Source organism: Pelobates fuscus, chromosome 7 (genome assembly GCF_036172605.1).
Source record: "Pelobates fuscus isolate aPelFus1 chromosome 7, aPelFus1.pri, whole genome shotgun sequence".
In the NCBI taxonomy this organism is placed as follows: Eukaryota; Metazoa; Chordata; class Amphibia; order Anura; family Pelobatidae; genus Pelobates; species Pelobates fuscus.
The window spans coordinates 19,534,694-19,560,247 of NC_086323.1; positions in this window are offsets into that span (position 1 = coordinate 19,534,694).

Below are 25,554 nucleotides of genomic sequence, written 5' to 3' on the forward strand. Positions count from 1 at the left end.
CATTTACAGCAGTAACTCTTGCCTTCTGTCACTGTACAAGTTGTGCCTTACACGGCCTATACTCCATGGAGAAAAGGACAGTGAACATCTAAGGAAGAGGTGGCAGAAAGAAAGCCAAAGTGGTCTTCAGGAAAAAATCCTTGAGTCTTGGCCTCATAGTGACATTCCCAGTATAAGTGCAGAAAGAACCCAATACAATTGTCAAAACAGTTAACCCCAAAAATAAATACATCACAAGTCCTTTCTTCTGGGCAGCCCATGCGGAGCTGTGAAATGCTCCTCTCTCCAGCCATTCGGCAATTCCTAACCTCAATGCTTCTGCTCCACCTCTTCATATGACACAATTCATGCACGTTGAAGTAATTATGCTAGTGATGCAGATTTGCATAATTTCTATTGCTCCCTTACGTTTACGTAAGAGGGCCTGGTTCTCTCACACTTTAAATATAGCACTTTGTGCTGTAGTCAGTGCTTTATTGTGGTCCCTTATTGGTCCCTATAGTGCATTCTGTATTCTCAGTGTTTATTCTTTTTTCGGACTACTCTGACCTCTTCTATCATTGACCCTATTGTCAATGATAGAAGGCTATTGTCTTTAGTTCTCCTGCCTTTTTGTTCCCTTGGTCTTGGTTATTTCTTGAATGTTCTATCTCAGCCACGTTAAGCCCAGCTAGGTCTGGCTTCACTTCATTCAGATAAGGTTACACTTTGCGAGTTAGGGTGCATACCGTGACAGGCAGGCTGCATGGATAAAACACTGGACAGCAACCTTCTATCTCTCATCAACCTCACCTTCATGGACTCTTTGGGATGCTTTCCCTCTACATTGAGATTTAAAATTAATTCCACAATGGTTTTCTGGGATCTGACTTTGTATTGACAATAAGCGTGTATTCCCACCAGTGCTGGCACAGGAAACTGTATAATGCCATCTCTCTTTGCACAATTTGAGGGTAACCATATTATTCTGTATCACGTATCACGTGTATCACCTCTATCACGTATAGAGAAACAACAAAGGAGATCGGCCACTGCACTGGGTAAGAGCCAAGGCATAGCCTTGGCTGGAATCTACTGCCCTAGACTGTCTGCTCACCTTGGCATTTCACAACTTATTGAACCTCTTTTCTTCCTATGTTTGATAAACATAACATAATTTGCATTTTTTCTGCGTCCCTGTTTTTTTATTGCTTTTTCCTACTCCCCTCGGATATTCGTGACATATGTTACTGTCTCAGGACACTAGGCAACTTAGTATTTTGTTTACATTATTTGTGCGTAATGGAATATTTCAATAAAATCCTTTATCGTACAAAAAATAATAATTTGAATTTGGGTGAAAATTTATAAAATTTTGGGGCCGAGTTAATATCTTTAGATACATTTTTTAAATGATTTAATATTTCTGGATAAACTTTTAAAATTATCTTGAAAAAAAAGATTTTTTTTTATATTTTTGAAATTTAATTTGTCACATAATATATTTTTTGATATTTTAATATTTTTTTTAAAAAAAAATAGTTTTGAAAGTTTAGCCAAGCATATAAACTCATTTGAAAAGCCCATCCAAAAACCAGTTTTGTAATGGCGAAAGTATAATAATAATAATAAAAAAAAAAGCCACAATTGTATGTATCCCTTTGGCTAGTTTATCACACATCTCGGTTGGAATCAAACTCAGAGGCTGAAAATAAAAAGATTCAACTCCTTTCATAAGGTTCTGCCTTTCACATCTCTTACGCTGATTACACTGCTATCCATCTGAAAGAAGGCAAAAACCCAACACTGAAGTGATTTTCAAACAACATACTGAAGGAATAATCTGTCAGTATTGTATAAATGTAATTATTTTGTAAATGTATTAGCAAGCTCTTTTTGCAGAACCGCTTACAAAACATAACTGAAAGGAAGTCACAAGCTATAACAGTTTTTATGTAACAGGACACGCTTAACCACAATGTACATGTGATATTTTTTAAGAATAGATTATTGAATATTGAACGTAACAGCAGAAACTACTTCCTCTTTTATGTATCTCGTGTAACCTTTTTGTAACCTTTTGTAACCAATGTTCGTGACAAGTATAGTATAAATAAATATAGAGTATCTTGAATAAATGATTAGAAGATTTTGGAAAGCAAAGAGTGTGTGTCTGGTTAATACGCTTCCATAAATCTTCCCTGAATATTTAGCTGACAATCGAGGGTTGGAGAATAGTGACCAGAGGGACCGAGTCACCAGAGTAGCAGATTTACCTTTCAGCTTGGTGTCAGTAAGTGGGATTGTAGCCAAACCATTTCGGGTGAGTAGTAATTCCTTGTGTCTATCTTGACGCCCTGAATCTATGATCCCCATGGTTTTGTAAGCCTACAACATTTTATTAATAAATGTGAATTATATAATTCTAACATATGTCCATTTCCTATGTCAAGAGAGAACAGAAGAATAAAAGGCAACAATGTAATACATATCGCCAGTGGTGTATTTTGGATTTGTGCTGCCCTAGGCAGGACAGTGCTTGGACGCCCTCCTCCCATATTTAAATTTCCCCCACCCCTTCCTGTCAAGGCCGCACTTTGACTGACAGACACTTTCTTACTGATGCATACACTGACATACACAATAAAAAAAAAAGTCATTGGCACACATACTGTTTAACCAACACACACTTTCACTGACAGACAGACACACACACACACACAAACACTCACTGACAGACACACACTCTCATATACACTGACAAACAATGACATACACACTCACTGATTTGACACACTCTGACAGACACACACTATTACTCAGACACACACTGACAGACACACACACTCACTGATAGACGCACACACTCACTGACAGACACATACACTCATTGACAGACACACACTCTCATATACACTGACAAACAATGACATACACAAACACTCACTGATTTGACACACTGACAGACACACACTATTACTCAGACACTCACTGACAGATGCACACTCACTGACAGATGCACACTCACTGACAGACACACACACTGGCAGATGCACACACTCACTGACAGACACATACACTCACTTACAGACACTTACTCACAGACACACTCACTCACAGACACACACTCACTCACAGTCACACACACATACACTTACAGACACACAGACACACACACATTCACTAACAGACACATACACACATTTCCTCCAACACTCACAAATTGTTATTATTTCTTGTTTAATTTTATTTTAAGTCCACCCAGTGGTCCAGTGGGGCTGCTGCGCGGGCAGGTAAGGGGCAGACAGGCAGAGTAGGCGGTGAGGGAGCTCTAATCTTCCTGCTCAGCTTCCTCGCATGCCGCTTAGTGATGCCGGGAGCCGGAGTGACATCATATTCCGGCTCCCGGCTTCACTAAGTGGCGCGCAAAGAGGCTGAGCAGGAAGAGCTCAGATGAGCATTCTCCCTTGCAGCCCTCCGCGATAGAAGCTGCCGCCAGTGGCGTCGCTGGGGGGGGGGGCCAGAGGGGGCCATGGCCCCCCCCTACATCATGCTGTGCCCCCTCTTGGGCCCCCCCAAATGCTAGCAACCTGCTGGCCATGTGTTTAGATTCTATTCCCTCGGGCTGTAACAATCTGTGACAACCCGAGGGAATGCAGGGCAGAGCAGCTCAGCTGGAGGCTGGGGGCTGTCTGTGGCCTGAAAGAGCACTGACAGGCTCCCCGGCACAGGCCCCGCCCCCTAACGAAGCCCCGTCTCCCACACATAAGCTCCGCCCCGCCGTTAAGCAGCAGCCCATGCTGCTGCTGCTGCAAAGGCCAGAAGATGGCTGACCCCCAGCAACAGGTAGGCTTGATGTGTGTGTGTGTATGTGTATGTGTGTGTGTGTATGAGTGTGTGTGTGTCTGGACTCAGCAGTCTGTGTGTGTGTGTGTGTGTGTGTGTGTCTGGACTCAGCAGTCTCTCTGTGTGTGTGTGTGTGTGTGTATGGACTCAGCAGTCTGTCTGTGTCTGGACTCAGCAAATGCCTTGTTTGCCTCGTGTAAGATACATCGCTGCTTATCGCACGGATTCAAATATGATTGGCTCCAATTTATTGCATTTATCAACAAAATGAAAGTGGGACAAATTACACAACCCAGTTGCCAACAATAAGGTTTATTGCATATGAACATTTCAGAATTTAACAAGTTATTATACAGATGTATCGGTTGCCAAAGTCCCGTGTGTCTGGGGTGAAACTAAACAAAAGTGCAGATATCTCTGGATGTGAAGTGTTTAAAGCAGAAACGCTGCATGTGAACATTCTTTCCACCATAATCACTTCACAAAGCAGAAGTGGTCATGGATGTTTGAGTAACCCTTTAACTAAATATGCAGATCTGAGATTGTCCACACCCCTTTACAGTGCCACAAATAAAAAAAAATTCTATGTTTTAAAATACATTAGTAGAGTTCATTTGGGATTGTTCAATATTGTCATTATTGCTGTGCTCAATAAGCTTACCTATTCATCAAAATAACTCAATTATTAGACTCAACAATAGCAGTGTACAGCATGTGGTGTGTGATGATCAGGCTGTGTTGTGGAGGGTGAGATAGGGGCTTTAAGGTCATGGAAAGGCCTTAAAGGGACACTATAGGATCAGGAACATAAACATGTATTCCTGACCCTACAGTGTTAAAATCCCATTTAGACAGCTCCACCCCCCCCCCCCTTAGCCCTCTTAAAAGGTAATAAAACATACCTTGTTTCAAGCTCTACGCAGGTCTGCCGGAGCTGACCCCCGCCCCAATCCGCCTCCTTGCTGGCGTCATCGGAATTTATGGTGTTTAGCCAATATGGCTGAGTGGATTGGCTGTAATCTGCAAGGAGGCGTGCACTGCCGGGGTTCGCGAGAGCAGCATGGGCACTTGGCAGGAGCAGAAAGAGAGCCTCCAGCAGGTGGGGGAAAATATTAAATAGAGAATAAACCACTCCTCTGACCCTTCCCCACAACACAGCTTTTATCTCAACCCCCCCCCCCCCCCCTCCACACACACACCATAAACTATATACACACTCTAAAAATAAAGAAACAGAGAGATGGGGTGTAGGGGAAAACCCAACACCTCAAACTCTGATGAAGGTTACTAAGAGGTATATAGGGGGCATTACCCCAGGGATAAATGTAGAACAAGAAAAAAGAATGAGATAGAGAACCACCATACATACAAGTACGAGGTGGAAGGCTGCTCATTCAATGGTATATACCCCTTCAGTAAATGTACTTTCATAGAGAGGGGGAGGGGAGAAAAAATAATAATAACTAATAAATAAAAGCAGAACCGAAAACCATAAATAAAAAATGAACAAAGACAGGGGGGAGAGGACGTGGGTATGTGTACCTTTAATGGAACAAAAAATACATAAATTGTAAAAAATTAATTAATTAATTAATTAAAGCTGGCCCTATACCTGGCCAGGGTGGAAAAAAGTATCCCTTGCAAAAAAGTACAAACTGGCTAGAACCAACACAGTTGAAGAGTACTGGAGACCAGAATCGGTCACAAGAAGTTATAAATAGCCAATGAAGTGTTGGTCTTAGCAAGTAAATAAATAAAAAAGAATAAATAATAAAAAATAAAAAATACTACCAGAAATCAGGTCTTGGCAAGTAAGTCCTGCCAGAGATCTGGTATAAGGGCAGGGGGGTATATTGAATAGAAATAGGAATATAAAGTGAGCCTTAGTAGTAGTGGTGTCCCTGGAGAGAACAGAGAGTTTACTAGTGCAGGCTATCAGGTAAATGTATGCAGAGTGGACAGAAGATCCAGCTGGTAAATATAGGAAAGGTGCCCCTCAACATGGGGGAATATACATGAAAAACAAAGTCCTGTCTGCAAACTAGGTAGCCCTGTATTGAACTGACTGTCTCCCATATACACAGGGTGACCAAAATGACTACCTGCTGCTTCGAGGCAGCCTCAAGGCTATCCCTAACTCTTAAACCCCACACTACCCAATAGGACCCTCAACGGAGTTACATCAAACACAAAAATAAATAAATAGAAAAAAGGAAGGTAAAGAAAAATACATCAAAGAGAATGCAACAGCATTCTGTAATGCTCTCAGGGCAGGGGGGTATATTGAATAGAGATAGGGATATAAAGTGAGCCTTAGTAGTAGTGGTGTCCCTGGAGAGAACAGACAGTTTACTAGTGCAGGCTATCAGGTAAATGTATGCAGAGTGGACAGAAGATCCAGCTGGTAAATATAGGGAAGGTGCCCCTCAACATGGGGGAGTATACATGAAAAGTGAAATTAGTTACCAAAAAGAACCTCCAAACAAAGTCCTGTCTGCAAACGAGGTAGCCCTGTATTTAACTGACTGTCTCCCATATACACAGGGTGACCAAATTAACTACCTGCTGCTTCGAGGCAGCCTCAAGGCTATCCCTAACTCTTAACCCCCACACTGCCCAATAGGACCCTCAACAGAGTTACATCAAACACAAAAAATAATAATAAATAAAAAGAAAAAAGGGGGGTAAAGAAAAATACATCAAAGAGAATGCATCGGCATTCTGTAATGCTCGACGCGCGTTTCGGCGAATATGAACGCCTTTATCAAGAGCTAGTTTGTACTTTTTTTGCAAGGGATACTTTTTTCCACCCTGGCCAGGTATAGGGCCAGCTTTAATTAATTAATTAATTAATTGTTTACAATTTATGTATTTTTTGTTCCATTAAAGGTACACATACCCACGTCCTCTCCCCCCTGTCTTTGTTCATTTTTTATTTATGGTTTTCGGTTCTGCTTTTATTTATTAGTTATTATTATTTTTTCTCCCCTCCCCCTCTCTATGAAAGTACATTTACTGAAGGGGTATATACCATTGAATGAGCAGCCTTCCACCTCGTACTTGTATGTATGGTGGTTCTCTAGCTCATTCTTTTTTCTTGTTCTATATACACACTCTGCATACACTACAAACTGCACCCCTTACACACACTACACCACTATACAAACACACACTGCATCCACTATACACACACATTGCAGACGCTATATACACACAATGCATACTCCACACACTACATACACTATACAAACACTGAATACACCATGCAAGTATGGCTGAGGGGCCGATCAAATGAGAACATGGGAACATGAAATTAGGGAATTATAGCAATGGGTGTATATGGATTATAAATAGACTAGAACCCAGTGGAAAAATAATTAAATTAGCAAAGCATAGCGATGGGAGGTAGTGGAAGCTAAAATTAAATCTTGGTAGAAACTAAATGTATCTCTGTAACGGATAGAGTTAAATGTGAAAAATTATGTGACAATCTTTAATCTTTTCGATTCCACAGAGCGAATAAAAGAAGAAAAAAAAAACCCCAACCGCTCCAAAGGAAACAGTTCAACTAGCAGGGCTTGTATCAGAAAATAAGGCTCACATCAAACAACACAGAACGTGTGATTCCTTTCAGCACGAGATACAGTAATTGGCGCTCTAGCGCAACCGACTCCATGTACCCTCTGAAAAGGTCATGACTACAGAGCCACAGAAAAGAGAATTGAGACATTAGAACGGTTTTCTGAACAAGTGAAACTACTGAAATAGATTATTTTCCCATGAGAAACGCTTGTAACCCTGACAAAAAAAAACATGAATTCCTCATAAACTCATATTTCTTCTGTTGTAGATATGATATAACGAGTTCAAAGTAACTCGGTACTTTTTATATCTTTAGAAAAGCCTCCACGTTCCAAAGGAAATCTTTTGTAAAGGAATTGGATCAGTATGTTCGCGTCATGCAAGGTATAATGTTATTTTAATTGCAAGGAACATTGTGCTATTTGGAATTCTTTAAACTAGATTGAAAACTCTTGATCCGCATTGAAATGGTTATCCACTAATATGGGAATGTTGTGAAGTCAAAAGTGAAATTAAATTCTTGGCCCAAACAGCTGAACCCAAAACTTAGCTGACTTGGAATGAGAAGGTTCACTATTTTGACATAAAATATGAAATTCACTTAGAATTTCTGACAATTCAAAGAACGAAAAACACTATCTTTGTTCTCTGCGTACATCATGGTTCTCGAAGGTTCCCATCGTTCTGAGAAGTTCCTTCATAAAATCTGGAATGCAGGAGGTTCATTCATTTTTTCTGATGAATGGAAGTGATACCAAGTGCTAGACTGCGGATCCCATTAACTCCTACTGAGCAAAGTTTCATGCAAACCACTCAGCACTTTTTAATATGACGATTTGGATTGTCTGACAGGTGTCAGATACTTCCTGGTCCGGAGAGAACATGCTGCTAAGAAGCTGTAAATTCCTACGTAAGATGAAGTTGAGTTTCTTTCCTTTCCGAATATACCTATCCCTAGCTTCAGTACAGTCGTTCCATTCAGATTTTTTCATGAATGATGCTATTAGGACTTATGCAACATGAAGTCACAGAATATGTTGTTGATCACATGCAGGGCTGGCCTTAGGCCTTTAGTCACCCTGTGCAAAAAATCTTTACAGCGTCCCTCCCCCCCTTCCCAGTCATCCATGTATAGTGTGTGTGTATAGGAGTGTAGTGATTGTATAGGGGATTAATTAAATTAATAAGGATTTAAAAACAAATATTCCTTCCTCCTTTCCTGTTACCTAGTTGGGAGAGAGGCATGCTGATCTGAATCTGGTCTGCCCCTTGCAAGCTCAGGGACTTGCAGTGTCCTGTGGTAATTTGCGGCAGCGCTCTGATTATCCCGAGCTAGGAAGACAGCTGCTTGTGGTCTGCAGCCAACAGAAGTGGAGGCCAGAAGTGCCAGACTGCCTCCCCTACATTACCAAGGAACATAAGTATGTCACATAATACTGTGAGTGGTTTTGTTTTGGAGCTCTGGATTATACTTATTTACCTTGACCTCTTTGGAATAAAAATTTGTAGTAATGCCCTTCTTCTCCATTTATCTCAGAGCTCCACAACAATAAAACTCCCAGTAATGTGGAGCTCTGTGACAAGATCATACACTACACAACAATACAACTCTAAGTAATGTGTCTATTAGTGTATCACCGAGCTCCCTAACTATAAAACACAGAGTAATGTGCATTTTATATACCAGAGCTCGACTGTAATACATCTCACTATAATATGATGTAATGTTTGTGTTGTCTGTGTATGTGATAGGTGTGATGACTGTGTGTGATATGTATGCTGTGTGTTGGTTGTGTGTGATATCGGTTAATAGGTGTATTAACTGTGTGTAATATGTGTGTATTGGTTGTATGTGATATTTGTGCTGGGTTTTATTGGCTGTGTGTGATGGGTATTTAATTCAGATAAAAATATGCATTTAGGCCTATGTGTGAATGCAGGTGTATATTTTTGCAGAGTTATGTGCACACAGTCCCACAGTCAGATGCACACAGTTATACATATACAATGTCAAATACACCACATGCACACAGTCGCAGGCAGATAGTCACACACACAGGATCAGGTTGTAACCGCTGGCGGTTCCCTTATTTACCACTATAATGTCTTTAAGCATAGAACTTAGTAGGGCTAACCATACAGATATCTTAGCCATCATTTTATATAGTTAGTAAGAGATCCTCTATTTACATATATAAATAATTGAGAATTAGTGATGTACCGAACTGTCCGCTGGCGAACAGTTCCCGGCGAACTTAGCGTGTTCGCGTTCGCCACGGCGGGCGGACACATGCGCAGTTCGATCCGCCCCCTATTCGTCATCATTGGGCAAACTTTGACCCTGTGCCTCTGGGTCAGCAGACACATTCCAGCCAATCAGCAGCACTCCCTCCCTTGCCCAGTGCCACCACTCATATCTGTTTTTACAATAGGTTAAGCTTTAGATTTAAAAGAAATATTTTTTTTCACTGTAATAGAAGAGCAGTTGCCTGCCTGCCAGCTTCTGTGTCAGGTTGGATGCCTTGCCCATTTGCACAGTCAGTGCCACCACTCATATCTGTTTTTACAATAGGTTAAGCTTTAGATTTAAAATAAATAATTTTTTTTCACTGTAATAGAAGAGCAGTTGCCTGCCTGCCAGCTTCTGTGTCAGGCTGGATGCCTTGCCCATTTGCACAGTCAGTGCCACCACTCATATCTGTTTTTACAATAGCTTAAGCTTTAGATTTAAAATAAATATTTTTTTTTCACTGTAATAGAAGAGCAGTTGCCTGCCTGCCAGCTTCTGTGTCAGGCTGGATGCCTTGCCCATTTGCACAGTCAGTGCCACCACTCATATCTGTTTTTACAATAGCTTAAGCTTTAGATTTAAAATAAATAATTTTTTTTCACTGTAATAGAAGAGCAGTTAGTTGTCTGCAAGCGTCTGGGTGTCAGGCCTACTTCAGCGTGTGCTCTGCAGACCTGTGCCAGCGTGCTTTGACAGTTGCCAATCATATCTGGTGTCTCTATAGCGTGCTTTTACAAAGAAAGTGTGTATCATGGTCTCTGTGGACAGGGAACAGTCTCTATTCTGCTCTGTGTCAGTGTGTATCAGGGGCTTTGAGGACAGGTGTCAATCCATATCTGCCAAGTGACCCTATGTAGGAGGAACAGTCCCTATTCTGCTCTGTGTCAGTGTGTATCATGGTCTCTGTGGACGGGGAACAGTCTCTATTCTGCTCTGTGTCAGTGTGTATCATGGTCTCTGTGGACAGGGAACAGTCTCTATTCTGCTCTGTGTCAGTGTGTATCAGGGGCTTTGAGGACAGGTGTCAATCCATATCTGCCAAGTGACCCTATGTAGGGGGAACAGTCCCTATTCTGCTCTGTGTCAGTGTGTATCAGGGGTTTTGAGGACAGGTGTCAATCCATATCTGCCAAGTGACCCTATGTAGGAGGAACAGTCCCTATTCTGCTCTGTGTCAGTGTGTATCAGGGGTTTTGAGGACAGGTGTCAATCCATATCTGCCAAGTGATCCTATGTAGGGGGAACAGTCCCTATTATGCTCTGTGTCAGTGTGTATCAGGGATCATTAGGATAGGTGTCAATCCATATCTGCCAAGTGACCCTATGTAGGGGGAACAGTCCCTATTCTGCTCTGTGTGAGGAGGAGGAACGGGAAATGAGTAGCTTGGCATCCAACCTTGTGCAATTGGGGTCTTTCATGCTGTCGTGCCTGTTGAGGGACCCTCATATAAAAAGGCTGAAGGAGAACAACCTGTGCTGGGTGTCCACGCTACTAGACCCCCGGTCTCTATTCTGCTCTGTGTCAGTGTGTATCAGGGGTTTTGAGGACAGGTGTCAATCCATATCTGCCAAGTGACCCTATGTAGGAGGAACAGTCTCTATTCTGCTCTGTGTCAGTGTGTATCAGGGGTTTTGAGGACAGGTGTCAATCCATATCTGCCAAGTGACCCTATGTAGGGGGAACAGTCCCTATTATGCTCTGTGTCAGTGTGTATCAGGGATCATTAGGATAGGTGTCAATCCATATCTGCCAAGTGACCCTATGTAGGGGGAACAGTCCCTATTCTGCTCTGTGTGAGGAGGAGGAACGGGAAATGAGTAGCTTGGCATCCAACCTTGTGCAAATGGGGTCTTTCATGCTGTCGTGCCTGTTGAGGGACCCTCATATAAAAAGGCTGAAGGAGAACAACCTGTGCTGGGTGTCCACGCTACTAGACCCCCGGTCTCTATTCTGCTCTGTGTCAGTGTGTATCATGGTCTCTGTGGACGGGGAACAGTCTCTATTCTGCTCTGTGTCAGTGTGTATCATGGTCTCTGTGGACAGGGAACAGTCTCTATTCTGCTCTGTGTCAGTGTGTATCAGGGGCTTTGAGGACAGGTGTCAATCCATATCTGCCAAGTGACCCTATGTAGGGGGAACAGTCTCTATTCTGCTCTGTGTCAGTGTGTATCAGGGATCATTAGGATAGGTGTCAATCCATATCTGCCAAGTGACCCTATGTAGGGGGAACAGTCCCTATTCTGCTCTGTGTCAGTGTGTATCAGGGATTTGACTATCTTTATTCAGATTCAAAAATTACAATTCCAGGAAAAATTTAACAAACATTTACAAGAACATAGTCTGCATTGACGTTGGCAGGCGGGCATCCCTCCAATGGCCATTGGAGCAACTAAATGACCTCCATTTGTCTAAATATACATAGGGATTAAAGGAGAAAGCGCAAGTAACATTTTCTTTTCTTTGGTTTTTACTATATATTGGGGCTGATGTGTGTTGCAGTCCTAGCTGCTTAAGCGCAGGACTTCTCTTTTTGTATTTGTATTTACTTTGTATCACACAGCCTGGTTACAATGCTGCTACCCATCCCATGTGTTCCCTATTAAGGGTTAATAAGTAAAGGGGTGTATATAAAAAATACCCCTTTCTGTCTCATTAGAGATATCTTTGCCAGAAGCTCAAGGAAGCAGGCTGAAGGGTCAGTGTTAGGACCCGCTTAGGGGGGTCTGCCTTGACGTTGGCAGGCGGGCATCCCTCCAATGGCCATTGGAGCAACTAAATGACCTCCATTTGTCTAAATATACATAGGGATTAAAGGAGAAAGCGCAAGTAACATTTTCTTTTCTTTGGTTTTTACTATATATTGGGGCTGATGTGTGTTGCAGTCCTAGCTGCTTAAGCGCAGGACTTCTCTTTTTGTATTTGTATTTACTTTGTATCACACAGCCTGGTTACAATGCTGCTACCCATCCCATGTGTTCCCTATTAAGGGTTAATAAGTAAAGGGGTGTATATAAAAAATACCCCTTTCTGTCTCATTAGAGATATCTTTGCCAGAAGCTCAAGGAAGCAGGCTGAAGGGTCAGTGTTAGGACCCGCTTAGGGGGGTCTGCCTTGACGTTGGCAGGCGGGCATCCCTCCAATGGCCATTGGAGCAACTAAATGACCTCCATTTGTCTAAATATACATAGGGATTAAAGGAGAAAGCGCAAGTAACATTTTCTTTTCTTTGGTTTTTACTATATATTGGGGCTGATGTGTGTTGCAGTCCTAGCTGCTTAAGCGCAGGACTTCTCTTTTTGTATTTGTATTTACAAGAACATGTTATGCACATCATAGAAACAACGTGAACCTCTTTAAAGCCACAAACTTAAGACAAAAAATACGTACACACAATGTGTAAGGGTTTGAAAGAATATTCTGAATCCTTACATGTTTACTTTATCGTTTGTTTGATTTTTGTGAACCATATATAAACTACAAGCAGCGTGAAAACTATAAAACCTCAAGTGGCCATGCTGATCAAATTAAATAGTATGCTTTACACAGCGTATAAGGGTGATGTCACAGCACAACGGGAATCTAACAGGGGAAGAGGTGAAAGTCATCCACCCCCTCCCACGACCCCGCCATATCTGCCAAGTGACCCTATGTAGGGGTAACAGTCTCTATTCTGCTCTGTGTCAGTGTGTATCATGGTCTCTGAGGACGGGGAACAGTCTCTATTCTGCTCTGTGTCAGTGTGTATCAGGGGCTTTGAGGACAGGTGTCAATGTTAGGTGATTTCTGCCCTTTATGGATTAAAAGCAGACTCTGCATCAACTGTGTAATTTTCCATGGGAGTTTTGCCATGGATCCCCCTCCGCATGCCACAGTCCAGGTGTTAGTCCCCTTGAAACAACTTTTCCATCACTTTTGTGGCCAGAAATAGTCCGTGTTGGTTTTAAAATTCGCCTGCCCATTGAAGTCAATGGCGGTTCGTGCGGTTCGCCGGTTCGCGAACATTTGCGGAAGTTCGCGTTCGCCGTTCGCGAACCGAAAATTTCGGGTTCGCGACAACACTATTGAGAATACAATATAAAATAAGGATTGTCTTGGAAGCAATAGATTTTGTCTTTTAGATATTTATTATATAAAAATATAAATATAGACATATCAAATCCATTATAGCAGAGTTTATAAAATGAAATTAAATGCTTGCAAATATCATTAATAGGTTAACATACCCTTCTGAACATGTCATCATGTCAGCCTCTCTGTCATTTTAAGATGGAGCAGCGTCTGTCTCCAAGTCTCTCCTCTGTCTCTTAACATTTAAAAGTACACCTATTTATACATTAGGTGTCGTCATTTTAGAGTCACAATAGTTCATATATGAAAAAGTCCATAACTAAAAGCAAGTGCACACGTCATGGGAAACTCCCGGACCTGGGGAACTTCCATCAACGTGGGACAAGATGGCTTCTCAAAGTCTGAATAGCTTATCTGTTGTTTATACTAAGACGTAAGAGCACAGTCGTGGGAGATTCCCGGATTTGGGGAAGTTCCATTAACTTGGGGTTACCACAGTATATTGTGCACTGAAAGAGTCGTAGTATAGCCTTGAAATTTGTTTATGCGTTATTGTTATTGTAATTCGTCTGGGACAAAATGGCGCAAACATATTATGCACTAAGGTTATTGCTTAAAGAAACATCTATGAAAAACAACATGTTCCATTTCTAACACTGTGTCAGTTTGCAATATCTCTTAAAGACAAAGTACACAGTTTAAGAAATACAACATTTCATTCTAAAACTTGTAATATTTGCATTTGCCCATAACACCCTTTCCATTAAACTGTGGGCATTGTAGCGCATTCCTTCCTTAAGTTAGTAAACCAAAGTTCTCCAACAGTCTTTAGGTTTTTTTGTGTGCTCCTAGCATCTTTGATCATTGTTGTAACAGTAAAATATCCGTAGTGTGATCTGATTCCTTCCTATTAACCACGTTTTCTGAGTTGTAGGCAACAATCTGTGTCTTGTACTGTGAGGCGCTTTGATAGTCAATCAGGTTTTCTCAGTACCATGTTCCATCTTGAGAAACAGCTGGGTGTTGACAATTATCAGCCTTTATTTCTTTTTCCGGTCATCTTCTGTCTGGATAATAGCAATGTCCAGAATTAACATAGCACTTCTTTTCAGCATAAGAAGGCTGTTTGCGGTAGTCATTCAATGAAAAACTATATGGCAGTCTTTTCTTGCATCACCTTCATAGGTGCATCCGTCCCGTCTTTTTCTGATTTCAGCATGCTTTGCCATCATCGTTGAGTCCATTATTAGGATTTGTAATAGTCCAATCACATCGTTTTTGGAATGATCTCAATAAGTTCCTTGTGAAATACCAGTGTAGCAATCATTTCACTGTGAGCTGTGTCTCTCCTTTTGAGATGGTTCTTGGAGGTAGTCCTCACGATCACAGAACTTGTATAATGTGCAGTCCAATTCAGTTCAGGTGCTTCCTGTAGCCCATGGAGCAGCGCAGCTAAGGGGAGTGGGCCTTGACATTGCCAGGAGACAGGCAGCTAGTTGTCAGTAGTTGGGGGTTGGTTTAAGGTTGGAGTGGGGAGGAGTTACTAGGGGAGTATAAGTAGCGGCCATTTTAGGTCTAACGGCACTTTTAATCCAAAGTTACACTTACCTGTTCATTGTAGCAGGATTTGTGTGGCTTTGTTTTCTTTTGTCTCCTCTGCAGGTTGTCAGGAAGATGGAAGATTGGCTGGAAGGAGTCAGGGCTGCCGTGCAGGAGAGGGGTCTCGAGTGGCTGAGGGACCGTCTTGGAGATGCTCTGCCGTCCGGATCTGGAAGCTCCCAGGGTCAGAGGCCGGTGAGGAGGACGAGGCCCCCGCAGAGACTGAGCCCCAGCGTGGTTCCAGCTTCCCGGCGTCCAAGGAGCCCCTCCAGAGGTCGTCGGGGCGGCAGTGAGGCTGTTGGCGGGAAGGCCGCAAGTGGAATTGGCCGCGGGCGTCGTCGCGGTGTGGCCGCAAGAACCGGCCGTCAGGCGAGGCTGGAGTCGCAGGCCACGGGTTCGGGAACCGAATCGGAGACTGCCGAACGTTCAGGGAGCGAACGTGGAGGTAGGAGTATCGATGTTCGGGCGGAAACTGCCGAACGTTCGGGAGATGAACGTGGAGGTAGGAGATCTGGCGAATGGGCGGAAACTGCCGAACGTTCGGGAGAGGAAGGTGGAGGTGCTACTACTGCCGAACATTCGTTTCCCGGACGGGGAGGTAAGACTACTGCCGAACGTTCGGGAGTTGAGCGTGGAGGTAGCTCTACTGCCGGCCGTTCGGCTGCCGAACGTGGAAGCAGCAAAACTGCCGAACGTTCGGTTCTTGTGTCCTCTTTTGCAGGGAGGGAGGAAGAAGTTTCTGATGGTGCCAGGAGTTCGAGGAAGCGGCCATTGCAGGCACGGGACAGCGGACGGAAGAGGAGCGGTACGGCAGGCTTGGCAGCAGGTTCTGGGAGCGCTGAAAGTGCTGTTGGTGGAGCAGGAACCACGGCTACGCATCGCCCGGGTGAGTCGCCCTCCGACGCTACTGCCCCCTCAGTTGCTAGCCCACGGGTTACCCCAGGGGTGGGTCCCGGTACTGGCATGGTTGGTGACGGCAGGGTGGCAGGTGGTAGACAGGGGACTGCTAGGGCTCGGAAGGGACTGGACGGATTCAGCACTGCGAGACACCATAGAGGGTCCCCAGTCAGCGGGCGGGAGCGCAGCGCTTCGCCAGGGTCTCCCATGCGACTAGGCCGGGGGCGTAGACAGACTGGTCGGGAAGTCGGAGACATGTCCGACGGTAGCGCCAGCGAGGGACAGTGCTGGAGATCGGCGCCCGCCAAGGGGCTAGCGCGCAAGGCTGGAGCACAAGCGGATAGGAGACACAGGTCTCGGAGCGGCCACCGGAGGGGAAAGGAGGCAGACGGCAGGGCCCCGTGGGGGAGGTCCACCTCCGCGGGGAGGTCCACACACGGGGGCGGCGTAGGGTGCCCCCTGTCGGGAATAAGGGACGGAGGCAGCGGGACGATAGTTCCATGAGTGGGAGTTCCTCGGAGGGATTGCGGACTGCGGCGCAGGCTCCTACCCCTCGAGGGCGGACGAATAGAGGGGAGTTGGGTGACTGGTCCCAGGAGGAGGAAGGGCAGGGCAGGGTTTCCACGGCCAGCCTACCCAAGATGTCTTCTTCTCCTTGCAGGTATCGCAGATGGTCACCCGCCAAGGACGTGCGACCCTACGCAGCGAGGGCTTCCAGACGGTCGCCGGCGGGCGAGGTGGACCGGGCAGCGGGACAGGAGTCGTCAAGGTTGCCCACGGACCGGGTGAGACCCAGCGCCACAGGCCCACGGCCCGGAGCAGCTGAACGCTTGGGGCAGGACGCACATAGCCGGACGGCAACCCCACGGCCTTCGGCGGCAGGGGGTTCGGAAGGTGAGGCACTGTCATTTCAGCAGTCTGGGGAGCTGTTAGCGGGCATTAGACAGTTGATTGATTCCTGGGGTGAGGGAAAAAGGAGGGAAGGGGATTGTAGTCAGGTCTGGGCTCTGCAAGGGAAGGTCACCGGGTCTAATCCAGTGGGGGCTTCTGGGGCCGGGGGCGTTGTAGTCAGTGACGGGGGTGCGACCCTCGCGGCGGAGACTTCCGGTGTTGGGACCGAGGAGGAGAATTTGCTTGGGGGGGTCCCGGAGGCGGCGAGACAGAACGTCCACGTTTCGTTTGCAGGACCTCTGGGCTGTCACCTCAAGCCTGAGGTGAAGGAGAGGATCTGGAAAGGGGAGTTCATGGAGCTCTTTTCACTTCTCCCCCTTGAGGAATACATTGACCTCAAGGAGGAGGATAAAAAAGACGCAAAAAAGGAGGAGAAGGAAAAGAAGCGGCGTTACAGGAAGATTCCCAAAACGTTTGGGAACTGGCTCAGGGCTTTTTGCATCTTGGCCAGCATGATGGGCGAGAAGGCGGCGGAGCGCTGTTCGCAGCTCTTCTGTTACCTGGACGGGGTTTGGGAAGCATATAGGACGTACGGGGGCCTAGCATGGTGGCGGTACGACGAGCAGTTTCGTCAGCTACTGGCCGCTAATCCGGGGATGCGGTGGGACCAGATGGGCCTACCGCTCTGGATAAAATTGATGATGGCGCAAAAAGCGTCCCCCTTTCAGTCGGGGGCCGGCACGGGCGCTTCTACCACCGTGTCGGCCAACCAGAAACGGGGCTACTGTTGGTCGGACAACGAGGGGCAGTGCAAGTGGGGGGCCACCTGCCGCTTTAAGCACGAGTGCTCAGGGTGTGGAGGCACTCACGGCCTCCACAGATGCTTTAAGAAGGGGAAGTCAGCCTCCGCAACGGGCGGAGGTTCGGCTGCGTCCCCTGCCACTGGGAGCAACGCCAGTGAGGGTCGGCGCGATGCTGCCCTGGCTAAAGCAATACGCTAACAGGGTGGATGCTGGGTTGCTGGAAGAGGGGTTTTCCAAGGGGTTTGTAATACCGTTTCAAGATCGGGACGGGGTGCAGCGGCTTCGCAATCTGAAGTCGGCCGGGGAATTCCCGGGGGTGGTTAGGGAGAAGTTGCTTAAGGAGGTACAGTTGGGCAGGGTGGCGGGGCCGTTCAGCGAGCCCCCCTTACCTAACCTGAGGGTTTCACCGTTGGGGGTGGTTCCTAAGAAGGAGCCCGGCAAGTACCGCCTGATACATCACCTGTCCTACCCCAAGGGGTCGTCGGTTAACGACGACATCGACAAGGCCCTCTGTTCGGTTTCGTACGCTTCGTTCGACCAGGCGGTGCGTCTGGTGCAGCGAGCGGGACGGGGGGCGTTGTTGGCTAAGGCGGACATCGAGGCGGCTTTTCGCCTTTTACCAATCCACCCGCAGTGCCATCACCTGCTTGGTTGTCATTTTGAAGGAGCGTACTATGTAGACTTATGTTTACCCATGGGGTGCTCGATATCGTGCGCATACTTTGAGAAGTTTAGCACGTTCCTGGAATTGGTGGTGAAGTTGGAAGCGGGCACTAGGATGGTAGTCCATTACCTGGATGACTTCCTATGCGTCGGGCCTCCCGGATCGGAGGAGTGCAGGAGGGGACTGAGGACTTTGGAATGGGTGGCGCACGTTATTGGAGTCCCCCTGGCGGGTGACAAAACGGTGGGTCCTACGACGTGCTTGAGCTTCTTGGGCTTGGAGATCGACTCGATAAAAGGGGAGTGTAGGCTGCCGCAGGATAAGTTGGTGGCGCTGCGGCAGGCAGTGGCGGAGGTACGAGGAGCGAAGAAAGTCACGCTCCGGGCGCTTCAGTCACTGCTAGGCCGGCTTAACTTCGCCTGTCGGGTGATCCCAGTCGGCAGGGTCTTTAACAGGTTCCTAGCCCGGGCGACAGCAGGGGTGGTGTTCCCGCACCACCTTATTCGGGTCTCGGCGGCCATGAAGGCCGACCTAGAGGTCTGGGGAGAATTCTTGCGGGAGTTTAATGGGAAGGTGTTCTTCTGGGAGCCGGTGGCTTCGTCTCAGGAACTGGAGCTTTTCACGGACGCTTCAGGTAGCGTTGGGTTTGGGGCCTACTTCTCCGGGCAATGGTGCGCAGGGACTTGGCCAGCGGAGTGGAGGGTCAGCCCGCTGATCTGCAACTTGGCGTTCCTGGAGTTATTCCCGTTAGTCGTTGCACTGTCACTGTGGGGTCCGCAGTTGAGGGAAAAGAAGGTCGTATTCTTTTCGGACAATATGGCAGTAGTTGACGCAGTGAATGGGCTGTCAGCGTCCTCTATCCCGGTGGTGCGGCTTCTCCGCCGTTTTATATTGTTGTGTATGCATTTTAATATTGTTTTTTGGGCCCGGCATGTGCCTGGTCTGTTGAATGTGATTGCCGATGCGTTGTCTCATTCGCAGTGGGAGAGGTTTCGGCAGGCGGCACCTGGCGCGCAAGTGGAGGGGATGTCTTGCCCGGACGATATGTGGAGGCTCGGGACATCATGCTTGGCGGACTGATCAGGGACTCCCTGGCACCCGCTACATGGATGGCTTACAGTAAGGTGTGGGGGGAATGGGAAGAATTGGTGCAACAGTCGGGGGGCCAGCCCTCGCAGGAGGCCCGGTTGGACACGCTGTTGTGGCTCGTGTGTAGGTCAGTTTCCACAGGGGCTTCAGCAGCGGTGATAGGGCGAAAGCTGGCGGCGCTAGCTTTCTTGTTTAAATTTAATGGTTGGGAGGACGCCACGAAACACTTTCTGGTGAGGCAGGCGCTAAAAGGGCTAAGGAGGGGGAAAGTGTCAGTGGACTCTAGGAGGCCGGTGTCGTTTGAGTTGCTGCAACGGATAGTGGGGGTCTTGCCCGGTGTGTGTTTTTCGAAGTACGAAGTTAAATTGTTCTCTGTGGTTTTTAGTTTCGCCTTTTTCGGGGCGTTTCGGGTCAGCGAGCTGGTCAGTAGCAACCGCCAAGGGGCGGGGGGGCTTCAGGCAGCGGATGTGGAGGTGTGGAGTGACAAGGTGGTGATCAATCTGAGGCGGTCCAAAACGGACACGATGGGGAAGGGGACCTTGGTTACGCTGGGGGAGCTCCCAGGTGGGGGCACGTGCCCGGTCAAGTGCGCCACGGCCTTCCAGGGAGTCCGGGCGACGGCCGGGGGTTCATATTTTAGGCACGAGGATGGTTCTTCACTGTCGAAGTTCCAGTTCCTCAAGGTTCTGCGGAAGGTTTTGAACAAGTTGGGAGTGGACCCAAGACAGTTTGGGACTCATTCCTTCAGGATTGGCGCTGCTACGGAAGCGGCGCGGCTGGGGTTGGGTGACGATCGGGTGAAAAGGATCGGCAGGTGGGAATCCCTGAGGTTCAGGTCTTACGTTAGGCCAGACAAGTTGGTGTGAGGCCTATGGGTGGTTCAGAGGGGTTTGTGATGTTAATATTGTATCGTGGTTGGAATTGTGTTTTTATGTTTTACAGGTTGGACGGCTTGGGTGGTTGGCCACTCATATATATACTGGGCACATCGGAGAGCTGCAGTTCGACATCGGGGTCTACAGCTGGGCTTTCCAAGTTCCGTGGTGCAGCTCCGGTGGTTTGGATACTGGGGTTGGGGTTGGAATGCTATCTGTGGGGAGGTATTTCGTAAAATGTTGTTGGGTCAGGTCCCGGACATTGTGGTGCTGCATGCAGGAGGCAATGACGTGGGGTCATTGCCGCAGAAGGTATTGATCGAAAGTATGAAAAGGGATGTGGACAAGTTGCAGGAATTAGTGCCAGGAGTTATAGTGGTGTGGTCGGAAATGGTTCCGAGGTTTTATTGGCGGCACGCGCGGAACTCCTCCACTGTGGCGAAAATTAAGGGTAAGGTCAACAAAATCATGGCGGCGTATGTGAAGTGAGTGGGGGGGGGGTTGTAATTAGGCACAGAGAATTGGAGGATATGCTGCCAGGCTATTTCAGGCGGGATGGGGTTCACCTCTCAGATGTGGGCTTAGATTTTCTCCTGCTAGGTTTCCAGGAGGGCCTCCAGCGGGCAATCTTTTCCCTGGGGGGGGGGGGGGGTGTGTCGCTCAGGAGCTCGAGGAGTCGAGCTCTGAGCTGTGGCGGGGGATGGAGAGTAAAGTTGGGGGGAGAAAAGAGTGAGAGGGGGGACAGTTTGGAGTTCAGGGCTAATAGGTAGGCCTTTGGACTGGTTTGGTAGGTTCGAGCTCGTAGGTAGCTCCGAACCAGGGTGTGTAGGGGTGTCTCGGTATGCCCCTACACTGGTGGTGCCCTTTGGTGGCAATGGATGGTGCCCTTGGTGGCAATGGTTGATGCCCTTCGGTGGCAATGGTCATGTTTCAGGTTAAGCTAATATGTTACAATGTTGGGGTATTATGTTATGATGTTACGTTGGGGTGGGTCATTGTCAAGGGGTTAAATTGTAAACTAATGTGGTAAACTGTGCAGGCCAACGTGGGCCTGATGTGGACAATGACCTTTATAATTTATGTTAATAATAAATAAAGCTGTGATATATTTTTGCCAAAACCCAGGTGTCAGTGTCATTTATTATAATTAAGTATTTGGTGGGGGGTTTTGTGCATATGCCAACAAGGACGACTGTGCACATGTCATGTAGCCCATGGAGCAGCGCAGCTAAGGGGGGTGGGCCTTGACATTGCCAGGAGACAGGCAGCTAGTTGTCAGTAGTTGGGGGTTGGTTTAAGGTTGGAGTGGGGAGGAGTTACTAGGGGAGTATAAGTAGCGGCCATTTTAGGTCTAACGGTACTTTTAATCCAAAGTTACACTTACCTGTTCGTTGTCCCACCCACCCTCCCTTTGCTTTCAGGTGTTTCCCGTTTGGTCACGGCGGCGGGGGATGGAGAGTAAAGTTGGGGGGAGAAAAGAGTGAGAGGGGGGACAGTTTGGAGTTCAGGGCTAATAGGTAGGCCTTTAGACTGGTTTGGTAGGTTCGAGCTCGTAGGTAGCTCCGAACCAGGGTGTGTAGGGGTGTCTCGGTATGCCCCTACACTGGTGGTGCCCTTTGGTGGCAATGGATGGTGCCCTTGGTGGCAATGGTTGATGCCCTTCGGTGGCAATGGTCATGTTTCAGGTTAAGCTAATATGTTACAATGTTGGGGTATTATGTTATGATGTTACGTTGGGGTGGGTCATTGTCAAGGGGTTAAATTGTAAACTAATGTGGTAAACTGTGCAGGCCAACGTGGGCCTGATGTGGACAATGACCTTTATAATTTATGTTAATAATAAATAAAGCTGTGATATATTTTTGCCAAAACCCAGGTGTCAGTGTCATTTATTATAATTAAGTATTTGGTGGGGGGTTTTGTGCATATGCCGACAAGGACGACTGTGCACATGTCATGCTTGTTAACATAATCCCAATGCAGTTTTAAAACGACAGCTAGGGTTGATGTTATGATAATGCTGCAGATTGTAAGAAGGAGACACCATAACCAATTTTCTAGCATCCTTCTGTTTGCATCTTTGCATTTCTTTCTTACTGTATAAGATAATTCAGGTACAGTCTGTTTTCTCCAGAGTCTTTCTGATAATAATGTTTAATTTTCCATACATTCCATGTTAACTGTGAATGTATCATGTCTGTCTGTTCGTCCTTCTCCTTCACATTTGCAGGTTCAGATGTCAGATCATGATTCAGTCTGTTACGTGGCTATGATTCTGGTGGCTGTGTTCTGGTGGCTTTTCTGTCGTCCTCTGTTTGTTTTATCTTGTCATCTTTAACAGCATCCATTGTATCAGTCAGTGGTTCTGTTAACGTCCTGGAAGCAAGTTGCAAGTAGCAAGTAGCAAGTTGTAAAATATCAAAACTTACTGTTCTCTGTTGGCTCTGATTGTTCTCTGTAGTAAAAGTTCTCGCTGTCACCCTCTCCAGGACAAGCTGGCCAACAGTAGGAAATAGGTGGTGGTGCATGGTGAGGTGGGCTGGAAAAACAATTCCCTAAATTTCTCTAATAGAACCAATGGTTCTAAGCTCTCCCTGGTGCAGAAATATAATTGTCAGTGAAAAAACATGTAACATTTCTAACACCTTGTCAGTTTGCAATATCTCTTAAAGACAAAGTACACAGTTTAAGAAATACAACATTTCATTCTAAAACTTGTAATATTTGCATTTGCCCATAACAAGGTAGAAACACACAGGTACAGACAGTCACACACATACACAGTTACAGGCAGATAAACACACTCATGCACAATTACAGGCAGACAGTCTCACACACACACAGGTACAGACAGACAGTAACATACATACAGCCACACATTCAGTCTCACACACACACCTACATGCAGACAGTCACACACAGGCAGTCACACACACACACACACACACACACAAGCAGACATTCACACACACACACACACACACACACAGGCAGACAGCCACACGTAACGCACACACACACACACACACACACACAGGCAGACAGTCTTACACACAGTCAAAGACACATGCAGACAGCACACAAACACACACACGCACACACACACACAGACACAGTCACACACACAGACACACAGGCGAATAGTCTTACACACACACACAGGCAGGCAGACAATCACACATAGTTACCTCTCATTATGGAGGAGTGGAGGCAGTGCAGCTCCCGGAGACTGGTTGTTGGGGTAGCAGGGACTCTTTCCTGCTTCCCCTGCATCAGTTACCCGGCATTTTTAGCTCCGCCCCGCTGCAATATTGTGTTTTTTTTTTATTTTTATAATTCCGTCTGGCCATGTGTGAGCTGTGTTGGTTGCATGGCGCACCCTGCTCCCATGGCGCCCTATGCGGCCACACAGCTTGCACACCCCTAAGGCCAGCCCTGATCACATGACTGCAATGATTTATACAGATTGCCGTAGCTATAAAGGATAGACTGTTGGCAGAGATCTCTATGCATCATACTGTAATTTGTTCAAGGAACATAGGTTGTCATGGTGCTTATAGCCCTTTAACAAATAGACTCTTCACTTGTTACTGCCCTGTTCTCGCACCCCAGACTCTCACCTGCTGAAATGCTCCATGGTTGCAACCTCCTTATGCTCTCCCGCAGGACATCTGACTCTCTCCAAGTCTCTGCAGACCTTTTTAAAAAATCTCTAAAAACACACATCTTAAGAGAAGCCTATCAGCTTGTCCCCTTAACTCCCAATTCACTACAACCTTTGCCATCTCCCATCTGCGGTGCTCCCTCCTCGACAAACACCTCTCCCATCCTTCAGGTACATTCAGATTCTTTGTTTTCCTCACTCCCTGTTGTGCATTTATAATTCATCCCTTTAGATTGTAAACTCATCTGGGCAAAGCCCTCTTCACCTACTGTTCTCTTATATCAAATGTGTTTTGTTAGAATTGTGTGACTTGTTTATCTGGTGTACAGCGCAGCAGAATATGTTGCCACTATACAAATAATTGTAACTTAACATCACTTCCAAAACAATCTTACAATTCTCTTTAATACATTTCAGTAAACTCCCTATATTCACATCTCTCCAAAGGCTGTACGTTCATAATGAGAATTATAGTGTACTGTAGCTGCAGTGTGTCAGTGTGTTTGCTAATGTACTTGTCATGTGTCCGTGTGTGTTTTAAAATAGCTACTCTGACCATATGAGGCTTAAGGCTGCAGAGGCATCATGGGAATTGCAGTCAAAACCCGCAATTGTGTTTTTTAAATAGGCACGCTGTAGCCGAGGCAATCTTAATGTATTTGCCTTTTGCTACATTTTATAAAAGTATTGCTGTCAAAGGTACAGAAATAACACACGGTGGTTTCACCAGTTTATGAAGAATCCCCGGGATGTGATTCTCCACATATGTTTGAAACCTCCAGTGGTGTCGAAGAAGAGTGTTCTTTTCTCTTCAAGCTTGAAAAGACTATTTAATGTTGTTATTCAGGCTGAAGGCTCCAGAAAGATAGATTACCTCTTCTCGTCTCTGAAGTATGAGATCACTTCGAATTAGTTATGTGGAACTAGCCAACATAGCAGAGATTCTGTAGACTATCTACTACCTGTATATATTGGGTTGAAACTGTTTTTTAATTTTTGTAATTTTCTTTTTTAATTATGTATGCTTATCCCCTAGATTTAAAAAATATATATATATATTGTTTGCGGGGTCTTACCACTGGCAAAACAAAACAAAAAAACACTGTGTGACAGATATACCCCAATGATAACGTGCCTGCATTTAATTGTGCATTTTTTCATTGGGGGATATAGATAAAAACAAATTTAAAACGTTGCAGATCTTGTGTCTGCAGCCTTTGTAAGCCATCCCCTTTTATCCCCGCCCAGACTTTCTGTGTTTGTCCAATCACAGACTTCCCAATGCAGCTCAATGAAAATTCTTTGC